The 20869-nt window shown below is 44.0% G+C and overlaps 1 long non-coding RNA gene across 1 annotated transcript in view; it reads left to right on the plus strand.

The window, feature by feature from the left end:
• LOC141141607 (uncharacterized) overlaps positions 1–18573 on the plus strand; it is a 31703-nt gene extending 13130 nt beyond the window's left edge. Inside the window, exons 3-4 of the long non-coding RNA XR_012244157.1 lie at positions 12858–12954; positions 18442–18573. This is a non-coding gene — a long non-coding RNA (uncharacterized lncRNA). The remainder of the gene's footprint in view (positions 1–12857; positions 12955–18441) is intronic.
• The last annotated feature ends 2296 nt before the right edge of the window (positions 18574–20869 follow it).

The raw sequence follows: 20869 nt of genomic DNA on the forward strand, positions 1-20869 counted from the left end.
GGTCAGAAAGGCACCCTCCTTCATGTATGGTGGGAATGCCCAGTAATCAGGCCGTTCTGGACTGAAGTACAGACTACCATTAAAAATGCCTTGCAGATTGAGATCCCGCTCACCCCGGAGCACTTTCTCCTGCACCTCCCCACCCTTCCTCTGAGCCACTACAAAAAAAGCGCCCTTCCTCATCTATTAAATGCCGCTAAAAGGCTTGTACCTCTCCATTGGAAGAGTCCACGGATTCCTACCTTGAAAGAATGGTTACAGAAGGTGGAGGATATCAGAGAGGCAGAGGAGTGGGTGGCGAGGTGCAAGGATAGGAGTGAGGGCTTTGATAACATCTGGGCCCAGTGGCGGAGATTCACCATCGACACTAATCCTGTGTCCTCTAGCCTGGAGGTCGCGTTGTTGGAGTTAGCGGAGCCCTCCTTGAAGCTAAGGAGGCCGTTGTATGGTGACGCGCATACCTGAATGACTTGTCGCACTGCCCTATTGGTTGCACAAGATGTAAACTTTTCTTTCCTTAAGCATGGTTCACAAGGTCTACAGTTGTAGGCTCATATGAGACGCTATGCGTCTTTAGTGATTAAAGACAAGTTTTGTATCTCCCTTATTGAATGTTACAAAGTCGTTGCATGTGCAGATTTAATGGATAGGGGCTCCACCTGGCGACACAGGTACCTTTTGAATGCATTGGCCCTATGGGGATGCCCGTGGGGCGCCTCCCTCTTGGTGGAGGTTAGTTGGAGGCCTGTTGCCCCCCTCCCAAGGGATCCGCCCGGTGGGCATCTTGGGGCCTTATAACAGGGATGAGACCCCCCCCCTCCGGTACCAGAATGGAGGGGGAAGATGGGTCCGCCCAGGAACCTGCCATGGCGGGACCCCCTCCAGGATTCATCATGACTGCTTAACAGTGTAATACAGTTTGGAGATGATTTAATCCCCTATCCCCTTCCCCCTCCTTCCCTTACCCCTCCGTTTTATAATTTGTTCTGTGATTGGTTCGACAATTTGTTTTTGTCTAAATGTCTAGATATGCACTGTAAGAATTGCACTGTTTTTTTTGGTAAGACTGACCATGGACTATATGTTTGTATGTTCCCTTTAATATATAAAATAAAACAAAGATTAAAAAAAAAAAAAAAAAGATGGGGGTTGGATGAAGAGGTGGTCAAGCGCATTGGTAGGTGGGAATCGCGTCAGTTCAAGTTATACGTTCGTCCTCACCTGTTGTCAGATTAACGGGGGGAGGGGGAGCTTATTGGGCATGTTTGGATGGGTATGCATGTTTTCTGAGTGCATATTGGTTGTTATTTGTGGTATGTTTTTTCTTCTTTCAGGTGGCGTGCAGGGCCTGGTCTGGATATTGGGCCACTCATATATGTGTTTTGGGGGGAAAAAAAAGCAGATGTTAGGCCTGATGGGAGACAATTGGGCATTTCTAAGCAGGAAGCTGTGGAGCATGATGGTCCCAGAAGTGCACCACTTTGTACGACTTGACAGGCCGCCGGTGTTACACGTTGGCGGTAATGATTTGGGCTTAAGGTCCATGTTGGACATTACCTGGGATATCAAATTTGATTCTCTGCGGCTCTGCATGGCCTTTCTGGAGATGATTATCATATGGTCCGACATCATTGCTCGGACGACTTGGCGTTTGGCGAGATCGGTACAGCGGCTCAATAAGGCCCGAAAAAAGGTTAACAGGGACATTAGCAGATTTGTGGTTTAAGAATGGGGGGCTGGTTATCAGACATTTAGAGCTGGAAGTGAATACTTGGCGATACCTTCGGGGTAACGGGGTACACCTCAATGCAGTTGGGATTGACATGTGGGCACTGGGGTTGCAGGATGGTATCCAGAGAGCGTTGAGGGTGTGGAGGGGCATACAAGGGTAAGGTTTTCCCCTTGGGTGCTGTGGCGGGTGTTGGTCTTTGCGGGTGAATGAAGAAACCTCGGATAAGGAAGAGTTTGGGACCCATCGATGGTATGGGTCCCGCTGGTGGTATTCCAGTTAATGGTCGTTTAGCTGGAATTTGGTTACGGGGTGCACTGCGGTCAGTGTGTTGTCTCCGAGCTAGTATGTCATCTGGAGGCCTATTAGTATTTAAAAAGTACCGCAGTGCATTATTAAAACATATTTTAGTTTGGGGTTCCTGCAAAGACCAACGCGAGTATTGACTGATGGTTTTTGGTTTAACACATTTTATACGGTTATGTTAATTTAAGTTGATTTTTTTAATAAAGAGTCTGCTACGGCCAATATTTACTCCAACTTGATGTGGTCTCCATTATGGGTTAATGGTAAGGGTGCTTGGAGTATGGGGTTGGTCAGGCAGGTATGGGGAAGTATGGATCTGTTATACAATGGTCAGGAACAGTATCTGGAAATCGCATACAGGAAACTGCTAGAACATGTTCAGCAGCATGCCAGAGAATCAGCAGTGGAAACTCCGGAGATTGCATCTCCAAAGCTGAAGTGATGACAACAGGGCAGAGCTCTGCTAACCGTGGCCCAGCACCAACACTGACAGGAACATGGGATTTCCTGCCAGCAGGATCTGTGGAGTTACCAGAAACTTCTGCAGCTGAAGCGCTGACAACTGGACAGAGGGTCCAAGAACTCTGCCCTACACTTGTGGCAGTTCCAGAGGCCCATGATGAGAAGGTGGTGGTCTTTCCTTCCCAGCAAGGATCCATGCACCTGGGAGACAGTACCAGAGACATGTCGTCCCAGCAGCCAGATGAGGGTAAGGGAAGTGAAGCAGCCAGCTTCCCTTCCCAGCAGCAGATGGCACCCCAGAATGATGCCAGCAACCCAGCAGAGGGGCTGGCAACAGGGCCCAATGCTGCTGGCCTCTGCCCTCAACTAACAAAAGATGCGGTCTCCATCTGTATACCCTAGGGATGCTGGGCAGTTGGCCCAGATCCCCAATAGAATGATGAAGTGAGCCCAGCCACCCTGTCTTCTCTGGAGCGGCTGAAAGGACTCCAGGGAGAAGTCCAGTTCGAAATTCTCTCCAACGGCTGGTATGTTCTCTGAGGGAGGCAGAGGTTGGTTGGGTGAGTAATGCTAGGTTTGGGACAATTTATTTGGGGTACTGTGTGGATACCGGCATTGGGGGACTGGAACTACTGACTAACTTCGGAGTCAACCCGTCTGGGGTCTCCTCCTGTGTTAGTCTGCTGCCCAGAGAGGAGAGATGTGACGGGAGTCACTTTGGGCGGGGGGCCGTGGAACCCAGAATCCCTTGGGGAGGTTGGGAAACCCTTGTTTCAGCTCCCCATGAACCTCCTATGTCTAAGTCACCCTGTGTCTCTAATAGGGGCACAGGGTGACCGAGAAATTCAGTCTGATCTGTACTAATCGGACTCACTGTACAACCACACTGCAATGTTATATATAGATATAGATATAGATATATATTTATATATATCTATATCTATCTATATATATAGATAGATATAGATATATATAGTATATTGTCTCGTTTTGTTGTGTACCCTTTGCTGGGTTGTTTGGGGTGTGGCTGTATTCCATTGCTCTATTGTGTCTGTCTGCCTTAGGTATTATGGGATGTGTAAGTGTGTTTGCTGTGAGGAGTGGGGGGGATTCCTCCAAATGCTCTCCCTGCTTATTGGACAGTCTGCCCCGCCCAGAATGCAAAGGAGGTGAGGGATTTTCCTGAGTATTACCTGTGTACCTGTGTTTCAATAAACAGTTCATGTTGAGCAACCAAACGAGTACTGCCTAGTTTGTGGTTGTCAGCGGTTGGAATATCTGCTATCTATATTCAGACTGGGAGGAAGTGGTATATGACGAAAGCACTTAAGTGGAGTGTGGGACGTTTTGGTACAAACCCGTATATATAATTTACTGCCAGCCCCTCTATTATAGGCCAGCATAGCACACGGTACATCTCTTTTACAAAAACAAGGCTTGTAAATACCGTTTTAAAACGATCTTCAGCCCGGTCACGTGACTCGTGGCCGCTGTACACCTCCAATGCGTGGCTACTGCAGGAGGGGCTGAGATCTCCCTCTGACGTCAGTTGGGGAGATCATATGGACGATCAGACTCTCCTGCAGTAGCCCTGGAAACCGGTCGAGAGTCACATGACTGGCCTGAAGATCGCGCTTAATCTGTATTTACAAGCCTCGTTCTTATAAAAAGAATACTACAGTGTGCTATGCCTGCCTCTAATACAGGGCTGGCAGTGATATTTTCAATTTTTTTTGTACAAATAGCGGCGGGGGTGTGGGGGGGGGGGGGGGGTGTGGAGACAGAGACACAGATACTGAGCTGACAGGCAGGGAGGAGGGGGTGAGGGGAGGGAGGAGAGCTGAGAGCAGGGCTGCAGATGACGAAAGGAAGTACACTGGACATGGTGGTCAGGGCTCAGCAGTCCTGATTTTCGTGGTCAGCGCAGAGAGGGGGATACAGGAAGTGGCAAGATCAGCAAGGTTTTTTACAGTTTAGAGGGGGGCAGATTACACAGCACAAGCACTGATAGAGCTTTCTTTTGTTGGTATTTGATCACCTCTGGTTTTTAATTTTTGCGCTATTAACCACTTCAGCCCCGGAAGGATTTACCCCCTTCCTGACCAGAGCACTTTTTACAATTTGGCACTGCGTCGCTTTAACTGCTAATTGCACGGTCATGCAATGCTGTACCCAAACGAAATTTGCGTCCTTTTCTTCCCACAAATAGAGCTTTCTTTTGATGGTATTTGATCACCTCTGCCGTTTTTATTTTTTGCGCTATACACGGAAAAAGACCGAAAATTTTGAAAAAAAATGATATTTTCTACTTTTTGTTCTAAAAAAAAATCCAATAAACTCAATTTTAGTCATACATTTAGGCCAAAATGTATTCGGCCACATGTCTTTGGTAAAAAAAAATGTCAATAATATATTTATTGGTTTGCGCAAAAGTTATAGCGCCTACAAACTAGGGTACATTTTCTGGAATTTACACAGCCTTTAATTTATGACTGCCTATGTCGTTTCTTGAGGTGCTAAAATGGCAGGGCAGTACAAAACCCCCACAAATGACCCCATTTTGGAAAGTAGACACCCCAAGGAAATTGCTGAGAGGCATGTTGAGCCCATTGAATATTCATTTTTTTTGTCCCAAGTGATTGAATAATGACAAAAAAAAAAAAATTACAAAAAGTTGTCACTAAATGATATATTGCTCACACAGGCCATGGGTATATGTGGAATTGCACCCCAAAATACATTTAGCTGCTTCTCCTGAGTATGGGGATACCACATGTGTGGGACTTTTTGGGAGCCTAGCCGCGTACAGGGCCCCGAAAACCAATCACTGCCTTCAGGATTTCTAAGGGCGTAAATTTTTGATTTTACTCCTCACTACCTATCACAGTTTTGAAGGCCATAAAATGCCCAGATGGCATAAAACCCCCCCAAATGACCCCATTTTGGAAAGTAGATACCCCAAGCTATTTGCTTTGAGGCATGTTGAGTCCATGGAATATTTTATATTTTGACACAAGTTGCGGGAAAGTGACAAATTTTTTTTTTTTTTTTTTTGCACAAAGTTGTCACTAAATGATATATTGCTCACACAGGCCATGGGCATATGTGGAATTGCACCCCAAAATTAGCTGCTTCTCCTGAGTATGGGGATACCACATGTGTGGGACTTTTTAGGAGCCTAGCCGCGTACGGGGCCCCGAAAACCAATCACCGCCTTCAGGATTTCTAAGGGTGTAAATTTTTGATTTCACTCTTCACTGCCTATCACAGTTTCGGAGGCCATGGAATGCCCAGGTGGCACAAACCCCCCCCCAAATGACCCCATTTTGGAAAGTAGACACCCCAAGCTATTTGCTGAGGTATGGTGAGAATTTTGCAGCTCTCATTTGTTTTTGAAAATGAAGAAAGACAAGAAAAACATTTTTTTTTTTTTTTTTCAATTTTCAAAACTTTGTGACAAAAAGTGAGGTCTGCAAAATACTCACTATACTGCTCAGCAAATAGCTTGGGGTGTCTACTTTCCAAAATGGGGTCATTTGGGGGGGGGGGGGTTTGCCACCTGGGCATTCCATGGCCTCCGAAACCGTGATAGGCAGTGAAGAGTGAAATCAAAAATTTACGCCCTTAGAAAGCCTGAAGGCAGTGCTTGGTTTTCGGGGTCCCGTGCGCGGCTAGGCTCCCAAAAAGTCCCACACATGTGGTATCCCCATACTCAGGAGAAGCAACAGAATGTATTTTGGAGTGTAATTTCACATATTCCCATGGCATGTTTGAGCAATATATCATTTAGTGACAACTTTGTGCAAAAAAAAAAAAAAATTGTCTCTTTCCCGCAACTTGTGTCACAATATAAAATATTCCATGGACTTGACATGCCTCTCAGCAAATAGCTTGGGGTGTCTACTTTACAAAATGGGGTCATTTGGGGGGGTTTGAACTGTCCTGGCATTTTATGCACAACATTTAGAAGCTTATGTCACACATCACCCACTCTTCTAACCACTTGAAGACAAAGCCCTTTCTGACACTTTTTGATTACATGAAAAAATTATTTTTTTTTGCAAGAAAATTACGTTGAACCCCCAAACATTATATATTTTTTTAAAGCAAATGCCCTACAGATTAAAATGGTGGGTGTTTCATTTTTTTTTTCACACAGTATTTGCGCAGCGATTTTTCAAATGCATTTTTTGGGGAAAAAACACTTTTTAAAATTTTAATGCACTAAAACACACTATATTGCCCAAATGTTTGATGACATAAAAAAGATGATCTTAGGCCGAGTACATGGATACCAAACATGACATGCTTTACAATTGCGCACAAACGTGCAGTGGCAACAAAATAAATACATCTTTAAAAGCCTTTACAGGTTACCACTTTAGATTTACAGAGGAGGTCTACTGCTAAAATGACTGCCCTCGATCTGACGGTGATACCTCACATGCATGGTGCAATTGCTGTTTACATTTGACGCCAGACCGACGCTTGCGTTCGCCTTAGCGCGAGAGCAGGGGGGACAGGGGTGCTTTTTTTTTTTTTTTCTCTTTATTATTTTTTTGCTTTTATCTTATTTTTAAACTGTTCCTTTCATTTTTTTTTTTAAATCATTTTTATTGTTATCTCAAGGAATGTAAATATCCCCTATGATAGCAATAGGTAGTGACAGGTACTCTTTTTTGAAAAAATTGGGGTCTATTAGACCCTATATTTCTCCTCTGCCCTCAAAGCATCTGACCACACCAAGATCGGTGTGATAAAATTCTTTCCCAATTTCCCAATGGCGCTGTTTACATCCGGCAAAATCTAAGTCATAAAATGCTCGTAGCTTCCGGTTTCTTAGGCCATAGAGATGTTTGGAGCCACTCTGGTCTCTGACCAGCTCTATGGTCAGCTGGCTGAATCACCGGCTGCATTCTCAGGTTCCCTGTTGAGACAGGAGAGCCAGAGAAAAACACGGAAGACGGTGGGGGGGGGGGCATTCCCTCCCTCCCACTGCTTGTAAAAGCAGTCTAGAGGCTAATTAGCCACTAGGATTGCTTTTACATGAAAGCCGACTGCTGGCTGAAAAGAATGATACCAAGATGATACCTAAACCTGCAGGCATCATTCTGGTATAACCACTCAAAGTCGTGAATGGCGTACCTGAAAAACAATAAAGCACAGTAAACGGTAAAGTATAAAAAATTGCATACCTGAAAAGCAAACTTGATAAAACATAATAACAATAAAACATTGCAGAATAGAATACAGTAAAAAAGAGCAGAACAATAGAGAGAATAGAGAGAGAGAGAACAATAAAACGACAACTATTTTTTTTTATTTTATATTTTTGTTTGTGTTGTTTTTTTTTTTTTTTACACTTTTTTTTGTAACTAACTTTTATAACTGTAACCGGTTCCAGGTTCGGGTCTCTCAAAATGCGATGGCATCTTGGGAGACCCTGTGAAAGTGTGCCTAGTCTGTGGAATGCTGTACCCTACGCTAATACTCAACTAGTGAATGGTAGCGTTCAAAACATTCACCAATGCAAAGACCAGGATTGTCAGGACAGGAGGGACAATAATAGCGGGTGTCGCGCCTATATCCGCGCTTGCTGCAGACACAACATCTTTTTTTAGGGGGTTTGTTGGGTAGGGGTACTCGGGAGGACATAAAGAAAATGCCTCTCATGCAGCCGACTGCATTTGGTTGGGGATGTGAATGGGGGAAGTACAGGTGCTGCAGAAGTGGTGGGTTCCTAATTAGGATTGGCGAATGCAGCAGGAAGGGCATTATGGGCACGATGGGCCTGTGTTTGTCTTCTTCTTGGTGGCAGCGGGACACTACTTGTGCTTGCCACCTCACCAGCTTGAACTGCACTTATGGGACTCGCCACGTCACCAAGTGTTACTGCAGTGCTGGTTTGACTGAGACCGGGGTGTACTAGGCCGCTGGTGCTTGCCAGTTCACCAAAACGCTACCAAAAAAACTGTTAGCGATCGCAGGGATCAGGCCTGACTCTGCGAACGCTGCAGTTATGCGTTTAGTGTTTTGTAAGTGACAGTGATCGATCGATACTGCACTTGGTTGGGCTGGGCTGGGCCGGGCGGAGGGGCAAAACGCAGGTGCTAGCAGGTATCTGGGCTGATCCCGCTAACACTGCGTTTTTGGGAACCCTAAACTGCTGGGGACGCTAGTATAGATCTGATCGGATCAGATATTGATCCGTTCAGATACTATACCACTAAGGGAGGCGTATGCTGCGTGCGTGGGTGTTAGCGATACTGGCGCTAATCTGACGCTGCCTGGGGCGACGCATATCACCGCCGGGCGATCAGGGGGCTAAACCTTTATTAGGTAATAAACGGCGGGTGCCCTGACACTATAAAAAATAAAGGAACTAACCAGCGTCACCCGTAACGGTTATACGATGATCAGTGGTAAAAGGGTTAACTAGGGGGCAATCAAGGGGTTAAAACATTTATTAGATAGTATATGGGGGTCCCTGTTGCTATAAAACGCTGACGGCGAACCTAAATATTTACGTCCCTAACTAGCGTCACCAGCGACACTAATACAGCGATCAGAAAAATGATCGCTTAGCGACACTGATGACGGGGGGTGCTCAAGGGGTTAAAACTTTATTAGGGGGGGTTAGGGGGGTATCCTAGACCTACAGGGGGCTAACACTAACTGCCCTAACACTTCTAACTGTCACAAACTGACACCATGCAGTAATCAGGAAAAAAAAAAAAAAAATACTGCTTGGTGTCAGTGTGACATAGGGTGTGACATGGGGGGGGGAGGGGTGATTGGAGGGTGATCGGGGGGCGATCGGGGGGGGATCGGGGGTGTTATGTGTGCCTGGCATGTTCTACTGTGTGTGTGTGTGTGTGTGTGTGTGTGTGTGTGTGTGTGTGTGTGTGTGTGTTTGTGTGTGTTCACTCACTGTGAAGTCTTCTCTCCTCGGCGCCGGAACGGAAACTGCCGAGCCGAGGAGAGATTACATCACATCCTCTGCCTGTGTGTACTATACACAGGCAGGGGATGTTTCTCATTGGCTGGGAGCGATCGCGAGGGGGGGGCCACGATCGGATGGCCTCCCCCTTGCCTCTCAATGCTCCCAGACAAATGCCGACCACCGCTGGCACCGGGGGGGGGGTCCGATAGGACCCCCCGGCCGCGGGGAGGCAATCACGTACCAGGTACGTGATTTTGCCTGCCCGTGCCATTCTGCTCACGTATATAGGCGTGAGGCGGTCGGCAAGTGGTTAACAAAAAAAGAGCGACAATTTTGAAAAAATATATATATTTTTTACTTTTTGCTATAATAAATAGCCCCAAAAACCAATTTTCTTCCTCAGTTTAGGCCAATATATATTCTTCTACATATTTTTGGTAAAAAAAAATCGCAATAAGCGTATACGGATTGGTTTGCGCAAAAGTAATAGTGTCTACAAACTATGGGAAAGATTTATGGCATTTTTATTATTATTAATTTTTTTTACTAGTAACGGCAGTGATCTGCGATTTTTAGCAGTACTGCGACATTGCGCTGGACATTTGGACACTTAACACATTTTTGGGACCATTGCCATTTATACAGTGATCAGTGCTAAAAAATTTTACTGTGTAAATATCACTGGCAGGGAAAAGGTTAATATTGGGGGCGATCAAGGGGATAAATGTGTGTTTCCTGGGTGTGTTTTAACTGTGAGGGGATAGGACTGACTAGAGGAAGAGACATATGGTTGTTCCTACTTAGTAGGAACAACCATATGTCTCTTCTCTCCTGGCAGAACAGAGATTTGTGTGTTTACACACACAAATCCCTGTTCCTGCTCTTGTGCATGCGGTCGCTCGTGGCCGGCGGCGATTGCACCCGCAGGCCACATGCATCACGTTCCCCCGCAGCGGGCGCGCTCGTGCCTGCTATCGCCTTAAAGGTACAGACATACTCATACAGCGATTCGCGGGAACTAACCACTTTGCTGCCATATATCGGCGTGAGCCGGTCGGCAAGTGGTTAAGATAAACCTTTGTACAGCTCCCCCTCAGCCCCCTAATACTTACCTGAGCCCCATCTCTGTCCAGCGATGTGCACGAGTGTCTCGACAATCCTGATTGGGTGAGAGAGCAGTGGCGCCATTGGCTCCCACTGCAGTCAATCAAAGTCAGTTAGCCAATCAGGAGAGAAAGGGGGCAGGGGCGAACCGCAGCTCTGTGTCTGAATGGACACAGGGAGCTGTGGCTCAGCTCAGGTGCCCCCATAGCAAACTGCTTGATGTGGGGGCAGGAGGGAGGGGCCAGGAGAGCCAGCGAGGGACCCGAGAAGAGGAAGATCTGGGCTGCTTTGTGCAAAACCACTTCACAGACCAGGTAAGTATAACATGTTTGTTATTTTTAAACAAAATAAAACAAGACTTTAGTATCACTTTAAGATTTCCATGCAAGGAATGTTTTATACATAGATCCCTATGTCTCTTTTGATATGTTTTATCCCTCAGATCTTTCATAATTTTTGCTGTGCATCTCTGGACTTAAAGAGGAGCTGCAGTCTGCTCACATAATTTGTAATAAAAACATCTTTGCCATTCTGAAGCTTCCCTTCAACCACTTTGCATATTATTTTATATATACTGTGATTCTGTACTTGCCAAATATGCTGCAGAAATCTAGATCCACTAAGTCTGGCTGCAGCCATTTTAACTGTGGGCAGCTGAAGCTGCTGCCTGTTCACTTCCTGGATTTACACTGACACACCTTCAGCTCTGGAGTCCTGCAGCTCTCATTTGCCCTCTTATGACTCACCCCCCCTCCCTTTCTGGCAAACTCTCACAAGAGAGAGAGCTGTGCATGATGTCATACGCCTAGGCTAATGACCAGACAAAAAACTGGAAGTGGGCTGTATAAGGTATTTACTGGCAGAAAAAAATGTTTTACTATCCAAAGTTAAAACAACAAGGGCAGAAGATTTAATAGATGGAAAGTTGGAAAAAATGACTGAAGGTCCACTTTAACCCCTTCACACCGGCAATACACATATATACGGCCTCTTGGCGGGTGGGCCTTAACGCTGAGTGACTGCATATATGCATACCACCGCTCCCTGCACAGTTACCATTGGCTAATGCAAAGCTCCCGATCTCTACTTGCGATCATGAGCTTTCTGAACATGTGACGGTTGTGACAGCCAATCACATGGCCAGAAACCCCACCCCACTTCCTAGCATAACCCATCAAGGCATGGACTCCAGCAGACCTCTGAAGCTATGCTGTGGTATCTGGCACCAAGCCATCAGTAGCAGATCCTTTAAGTCCTATAAGTTGTGAGGTGGGGCCTCCATGGATCGTACTTGTTTTTTAAGCACATCCCATGCTTTATGGGGTTGAGATCTGGAAAATTTGGAGGCCAAGTCAGCACCTTGAAATCATTATTGAATTCATCAGACCAGACCATCTTCTTCCATTGCTCCGTGCTATAGTACTGATGCTAATGTGCCCAGTATGGGCACTTTTGGCTGTGGACACGGGTCAGCATGGGCACCTGCAGCTAGGCATCTCCACAAAAAACTGTGATGCGCTATGTGTTCTGTCACCTTTCTATCTAAACCAGTATTCATTCTTTTGGCAATTTGAGCTACAGTAGCTCTTCTGTTGGATCAGAAAACACGGGCCAGCCTTCGTTCCCTGTGTGGATCAACGAGTCTTGGCCACCCATGGCGTTGTTGCCGGTTCACCAGTATTCCGTCCTTGGACCACTATTGGTCGGTCCTGACCACTGCAGACTGGGAACATCCCACAAGAGCTGCAGTTTTGAAGGTGCTCTGACCTATTCGTCTAGTCATTACAAATTTGTCCTTGTCAAAGAAACTCCAATCCCTACACATGCCCAATTTTTCTGCTTTCAACACATCAACATAAGTGACAACAGGTTCACTTGCTGTCCAATATATCCCACCCACTTTCAGATGCCATTGTAACGAGATAATCAATGTTATTCACTTTACCTGTCAGTGGCCGTAATGTTATGGCTGATCAGTGTAATTACAAAGGTTTAGTAAATGCGCATATCTGACCTGAAGGGTTTTTTGGTTTTATTTTATTTTTTCTCAACAAAGCAAGGGTTTATTTTAATACTGATATGCACTGACTGACTTGTCACCAAAAGCTTTTGCACTCCATGGGTAATCCACGCTATTCTATCACCTGCGCAGTTATTACGAGTATGTTGTGTTTATCATCTCTCCTGTCCTGTTTCCAGCATGCCCCCCAGTGGTGACAGATGCGCTTATTATGCAACTTTCATCACACTTCAACTGCTGGAGCACATGCTTGTTGTGATCTGACAATTTTCTGTATTTGTTTTTCTGTCCAGGCATTGCGTTACATTGTGCCAGCAGAGAAGATGAGACGCTGGAAACAAAATTGATCCCTTCCAGGAAAAAATACAAAGATAGAGCAATCTAAAACAGGTGATATGACAGATAAATATAAGCTTAAAGAAGACCTATAACCAAATATTATTGTGGTATTAAACCTAAAAACAAAAATGTAATATATTGCAGCTCCCAAATCCTTAGATGTTGTGACTGTCCTGGTTTTCTTTTTCAGTTTTTTTTTTTTTCCTTTAACTTCACCTGGGGATCCATCCAATAACACACTTACTATCTTAGGGTGTTTCCACTCTGGTAGGGGGTGCCTTAAGTGAGGTGCCGACATCATCAAAAGGCCACACATGAAATTAAGTAAATATTCAGTCCCATAGACAGCAGACACACAACAGAATACAAGACTTTGGGCATGATATGGAGGTGGTCAAAGACTGCGGATATGATATTAGAGATGATCAGAGACTGTTTATGTAATACAAGAGATGGTCAGACACTGATGATATGATACAAGAGATGGTCGGAGACTGTGGATATGATACAAGCGATGATCAGAGACTGTGGATATGATACAAAAGATGATCATAGACTGTGGATATAATACAAGAGATGATCAGAGACTGTGGATATGATACAAAAGATGGTCTGAGACTGTGGATATGATACAAAAGATGGTATGAGACTGTGGAAATGATACAAGAGATGATCGGAGACTGTTGATAAGATACAAGAGATGACCAAAGACTGTGGATATGATACAAGAGATGGTCAGAGACTGTGGACTTGATACAAAAGATGGTCAGAGACTGTGGATATGATACAAAATATGGCTGGAGACTGTGGATATGATACAAAATATGGTTGGAGACTGTGGATATGATACAAAAGATGGCCGGAGACTGTGGATATGATACAAGAGATGGCCAGAGACTGTGGATATGATAAAAGATGTGGTCAGAGACTGTGGACATCAAACAAGAGATGGTCAGAGATTATGGACATGATTCAAGAAATGGTCAGGGATAGGGATGAGCCGAACACCCCCCGGTTCGGTTCGCACCAGAACCTGCGAATGGACCGAACTTTAGAACCCCGTTAAAGTCTATGGGACTTGAACGTTCAAAATCAAAAGTGCTAATTTTAAAGGCTAATATGCAAGTTATTGTCCTAAAAAAGGGTTTGGGAACCCGGGTCCTGCACCAGGGGACATGTACCAATGCAAAAAAAAGTTTTAAAAACGTCCTTTTTTCGGGAGCAGTGATTTTAATGATGCTTAAAGTGAAAAAAAAGTGAAATATTCCTTTAAATATCGTACCTGGGGAGTGTCTATAGTATGCCTGTAAAGTGGCGAGTGTTTCCCGTGCTTAGAACAGTCCCTGCACAAAATTACATTGGTAAAGGAATAAAAGTAATTTAAAACTGCTTGCAGCTTTAATATAATGTCGGATCCCGGCAATATGGATCAAAATCAGTGAGAAAAAAGGCATGGGTAACCCCCCCCGTCCATTACCAGGCCCTTTGGGTCTTGTATGGATATTAAGGGGAACCCCGCACCCAAATTAAAAAAAGGAAAGGCGTGGGGCCCCCAGGCCCTATATACTCTGAACAGCAGTATACAGGCGGTGCAAACAAGACAGGGACTGTAGGTTTGTTGTTAAGTAGAATCTGTTTGTAATTTTGAACTGGTACATTTTTAAAGTGTAGCTCCAGCCAAAAAATCTATTTTTAAGCTTTTTGTCACCCCTGTGACATTTGTTTTGCTGTGTGTGCTCCTCTTCAGAAGATTTCACCTCACTTTTTGTCCCAATGACAAATGTTTTTTGAAAATTTGGGGTTTCTAGTGAAACAAGGATTGGTGATAAAGCATCAGTGGAAAGGAGAAAAGTTTTTCCCATATTAACTCTTACGGGAGAGAATTTCCCTTCCTATGGGGTAGATTTCATCTCACTTCCTGTTGTCTCCTTCCGTTTGCAAGTAGGAGTCGTTTGTAAGTTGGATGTCTGAAAGTAGGGGCCTGCCCTATATACTCAGCAGAAATTTGGGCCTTAGGTATTGTTGTGGCCTCAACACTGTAAGCCTTCACAGGGCCCTGCTGTGAAATATTAGACCAAGAATTGTAATTACATGCCCCTGTTGAACAGGGGCTGAAAAATTGGGCCTTTGGTGGTGGTGTTGGTGCTGGCGCCACAACACTGTAAGTCCTCATAGTAAATTTTGGTGGGCGCAGAAACGTGCGCAAGACACAGAGCCTGCTTGCCCTCTTTTATTGGCTTGTGACTGTCTGCCTCTCCTTGTTGGCCTTCCAGACATACTAATGGCCTGTAGCTGCACTAAGCTACGATATATATATATATATATATAGATATATATCTATATATATATATATATATATATATACTGATACTGCGGCTAGCAAAATCAACTGCCTGCCTACAGTATGAGAACACCACCAACCTTCTACAGGTAGCTTTAGCTGAACACTGTGAAGAGGTCGCACTACACTAACGTGTAAATAATTTAGCTGCCTGCGGTAGTGATAGGATCAGGAAAACACCACCAACCTTCTACAGGTAGCTTTAGCTGAACAGTGCAGAGGTCGCACTACACTAACGTGTAAATAATTTAGCTGCCTGCAGTAGTGATAGGATCAGGAAAACACCACCAACCTTCTACAGGTAGCTTTAGCTGAACAGGGCAGAGGTCGCACTACACTAACGTGTAAATACTTTAGCTGCCTGCGGTAGTGATAGGATCAGGAAAACACCACCAGCCTTCTACAGGTAGCTTTAGCTGAACACTGTGCAGAGGTCGCACTATACTAACGTGTAAATACTTTAGCTGCCTGCGGTAGTGATAGGATCAGGAAAACACCACCAACCTTCTACAGGTAGCTTTAGCTGAACACTGTGCAGAGGTCGCACTACACTAACGTGTAAATACTTTAGCTGCCTGCGGTATTGATAGGATCAGGAAAACACCACCAACCTTCTACAGGTAGCTTTAGCTGAACACTGTGCAAAGGTTGCACTACACTAGCTTGTAGCTTTAGATGAACACTGTTCAGAGGATGCACTACACTAACTTGTAGCTTTAGCTGAACACTGTGCAGAGGTCGCACTACACTAACTTGTAGCTTTAGCTGAACACTGTGCAGAGGTCGCACTACACTAACTTGTAGTTTTAGCTAAACACTGTGAGGAGGACACACTACACTAACTTGTAGCTTTAGCTGAACACTGTGAGGAGGACGCACTACACTAACTTGTAGTTTTAGCTGAACACTGTTCAGAGCACGCACTACACTAACTTGTAGCTTTAGCTGAACACTGTGCAGAGGTCTCACTAAAATAACTTGTAGCTTTAGCTGAACACTGTGCAGAGGTCGCATTACACTAACTTGTAGTTTTAGCTGAACTCTGTGAGGAGGACGCACTACACTAACTTGTAGCTTTAGCTGAACACTGTGAGGAGGACGCACTACACTAACTTGTAGTTTTAGCTGATCACTGTGCAGAGGTCACACTAAACTAACCTGTAGCTTTAGCTGAACACTGTGAGGAGGACGCACTACACTAACTTGTAGCTTTAGCTGAACACTGTGCAGAGGTCGCACTACACTAACTTGTAGTTTTAGCTAAACACTGTGAGGAGGACGCACTACACTAACTTGTAGCTTTAGCTGAACACTGTGAGGAGGACGCACTACACTAACTTGTAGTTTTATCTGAACACTTTTCAGAGCACTCACTACACTAACTTGTAGCTTTAGCTGAACACTGTGCAGAGGTCTCACTAAAATAACTTGTAGCTTTAGCTGAACACTGTGCAGAGGTCGCATTACACTAACTTGTAGTTTTAGCTGAACTCTGTGAGGAGGACGCACTACACTAACTTGTAGTTTTAGCTGAACACTGTGCAGAGGTCACACTAAACTAACCTGTAGCTTTAGCTGAACACTGTGAGGAGGACGCACTACACTAACTTGTAGCTTTAGCTGAACACTGTGAGGAGGACGCACTACACTAACTTGTAGCTTTAGATGAACACCGTTCAGAGGACTGTGACAGACCTAGTCGGGACAGAGGCTGTTGGAGAGGACTGAATGCAAGCCTCTTGCCTTTTGATTATGGGCCCTGGATTTTCAATGGAACAATACTCTTTGTGAGGTGAATTAGAAATCCAGTCTGAACTGTACTAATCGGACTCAGTCGTGTATATATGTATATATTGTATGTTGTTTGATTCTGTTGGGGACTCCTTGCTGTGGTCATTTGGGATTTGTGTCCCTGAAGAGGGAGGGGGGATTCCTCCAGCAGCCCCCTGCTCATAAGACTGAATTATACTGTTGGGACACATACTGTGAGGAGATGCTGGTGTCATCAACTCCAACTACCTGTGTTTATGTTAATTGAATGAGCTGATCACATTGTCCTCTATACAATGTAGGAGACGGGACGACTCCTATTGGAGCTGCTGCTATTGTGAGAAAATGTCCTGTGATAATTAACTCAGTCTGGGCAAAAGGTCATGTCTCAGTCACCTAGGCTGTATAAAGGATTAGTTAATTAGCTCATGTTAATTAGGTTAATTAGGTTACGTTTGTATTGTTAGAGTAATATGAGCAGGAGGGTGGAACCTCATCTTCTCCTGTATATAAGACTGTATTCTGGTTCTGAATAAAGTGAGTTAATGTTAGCAACAAGCAAGTGTCGCCTTGTTTTGTGCTCAGAGAGGTTGGAATATCTGATATCTGTATACAGACTGGGAGGAAGTGGTATATGACGGAAGCACTCAAGCGTAGTGTGGGACGTTCCGTGACAAGGACGCACTACACTAACTTGTAGCTTTAGCTGAACACTGTGCAGAGCATGCACTACACTAACTTGTAGCTTTAGCTGAACACTGTGCAGAGGTCGCACTAAAATAAATTGTAGCTTTAGCTGAACACTGTGCAGAGGTCGCACTACACTAACTTGTAGTTTTAGCTGAACACTGTGAGGAGGACGCACTACACTAACTTGTAGCTTTAGCTGAACACTGTGAGGAGGACGCACTACACTAACTCGTAGCTTTAGCTGAACACTGTGCAGAGGGCACACTAAACTAATCTGCAGCTTTAGCTGAACACTGTGAGGAGGACGCACTACAGTAACTTGTAGCTTTAGCTGAACACTGTGCAGAGGTCACACTAAACTAACTTGTAGCTTTAGCTGAACACTGTTAGGAGGACGCACTACACTAACTGTAAATAGTCTAGCTGCCTGACTGTGGTACTAATAGGATCAAAAGAAAACCAGCAATATTCTTCAGGTAGCTGTAAATACTGTAACAAGACAAGCCTGCCTGTCAGTAGCAAGATAACAGGAACGGATCTAGCTAAACTGAATACAGTGTGTATATATATATATATATATATATATATATATATATATATATATATACAAATACAACACCTGGGATGCATATATATACACAATACACTGTAAGTGCAGCTAACTGACTGACTGTCCTGCCTAATCTATCTAACTCAAATGAAATGACACTGTCTCTCTCTCTCTCTCTATCTCTCAGCACGCGGGAACACACTACACAGAGATCACAATACTCCCCCTTGAGAAAGACTTCATCTGCTTTACTTTTCAGAAGGACAGCATCAGCTTTTTTCAGGCATCATCCGAGGTTTCTTTCAATACTAAGTTGCGCTGTAATTTCCATATAAAGTGAATCTGTGCAGTATAAATTAATTGTAATAAACTCCTATAAAGTGAATATCATGGATAAAAAATTGATCAATCAATTTAAATAGTCCATTCAGTTGATGATAGATCTCCGATGTGAAATTAACACACAGTACACCCAGGAATTGTGATGAGAAAAGATGTAACTTCCACCTCTACACACACTGCCACTTACCGACTCCTGTTGATCTCCTATTATGGGAGATCACACACGCTTCTGGTTTAATACCCAGCTCGGGCCTTTAAGATATGAAACAATGGTCCCAACGTCTTCCCAGATGTTATCATTCACAGGTACATGTTGCCAGATAATCCCCATGAGAAAATAAAACCTTCCATAGTATAAAATCTTTTGGTAGTTTTATTAGATCAAGTGTGAACAAATATCTGTGCTAACTAGAAAGAGTGGTTAGCTGCCAGCATAGTTTGTTGATTCTTCAAACGTATATATACAAAAATTCAAAATGCAGCGCTAAATTAAACAAAGTGATCAAATAAATAAAAATAGTCCATAAGAACTATAGAAGAGTAAAGATGACGTGAAGCCTCCACCAAACTTATCTGGTTTATCATATGACTGGAGAGAGGAACGAGAAGCTGCCTTCAAAACTTATACAGAAGATGAAGCCAAGAGGCTTGGAGTAGTTGGATGGGTGAAAAATACAAGACAGGGGACCGTAGTGGGCCAGGTACAAGGTCCTGAAGACAGAGTCAACTCCATTGTCATTCCGAGTTACTGTTGAGCCTTGGCATCATTTGATTGCATCGCATGTTTTTTACATTGTTCTGGTAAGCAGATTGGCAGCACGTGGGTGTGCTTTCTTTGTGCACACTGAAGTTTAGTGGAGGCTTCATGTCACCTCTACTCTTCTATAGTTCTTATGGACTATTTTTATTTATTTGATCACTTTGTTTAATTTAGCGCTGCATTTTGAATTTTTGTATATATACGTTTTTAGTTTTATTAGATTAAAAGTATTGCACTTACACTTAGACAAACAAAATAATGCAGTAAAACTTAGTATTGAAAGTTGTTGATTAATGTGTGTATCTCACAGGAAGTTGCAGCTTGTTTTTCCTTATTAATTTCAATTTTACTTTAATCATTTCACCGTTTTTTCACTTGATTTTTTAGGACAGCGCAGTAATTTTTACATTTTTGGATATCATCCAAGGTTAGCATCTACTTTGTGGACTGAGATGCCGGTGATGCCAGCTAATGCCGCGTACACACGAGCGGACTTTTCGACCGGACTGGTCCGACGGACCAAATATGGTGGACAATCCGACCGTGTGTGGGCTCCATCGGACCTGCAGCGGACTTTTTCGGTCGAAAATCTGACGGACTTTAGATTTGGAACATGTTTCAATTTGGCCGAAGAACTCGAGTCTGGTCGAAAAATCCGCTCGTCTGTATGCTAGTCCAACGGACAAAAAACGACGCTAGGGCAGCTATTGGTTACTGGCTATCAACTTCCTTATTTTAGTCCGGTCGTACGTCATCATGTACAAATCCGTCGGACTTTGGTGTGATCATGTGTAGGCAAGTCCGTTCGTTAGAAAGTCCGTCGTAACTCCGTCGAAAGTCTGTCGGAAAGACCTTTGATGCCGAAAAGTCCGCCCGTGTGTACAGGGCATTAGAGATGACACAGTGATGTTCTGGTTTCTGTGCAGATCAGCACATGCTGAAGCCTCTCACCTTGTGACTTACTTCAATGTTACAATGTTGCAGTCTGACCACTGTCAGGGAGGAGACTTAGAAAGTGCTTAGAAAATGCTTCCACCTGCCTGCAGCAGACTGATGACCACATCTCAGCCAAGGCAAAGTCACTAGACTAGATCTATGATAGGTAAAGAATATATTAATTTAGGCGTGTGCATATTAACCCTATATTTTGAACCATGCTGATACTAACCTAATCAACAACACTCATAACTGTCCTGTGCTGACCTGGTCTGTCACTGAAATCACGACAGCTAAAACTAGTGATCCCCACACTAACGGATTGTAGGAAAATGGATTTTTATTGTTCCATTAATTGACCTTATCGATATTGCTTTTAAGGAAATTACTGTTGACTTTTTTTTCAACTAAGCCATAATCACATTAAAATTGATTTACTGCTCTGTGCAAAGCACCACAGTGGAAACTCAGTGAAATCAGGAAATCGTTATGTAATTGTTAAGTATTTAATTGTACTGTGCCCATTAATGCAACTTAAGAATCAACGAATTACTCTGCTGAACATAGTAAATTATGT

The sequence above is a fragment of the Aquarana catesbeiana genome, linkage group LG04 (assembly GCF_042186555.1).
Source record: "Aquarana catesbeiana isolate 2022-GZ linkage group LG04, ASM4218655v1, whole genome shotgun sequence".
NCBI lineage: Eukaryota > Metazoa > Chordata > Amphibia > Anura > Ranidae > Aquarana > Aquarana catesbeiana.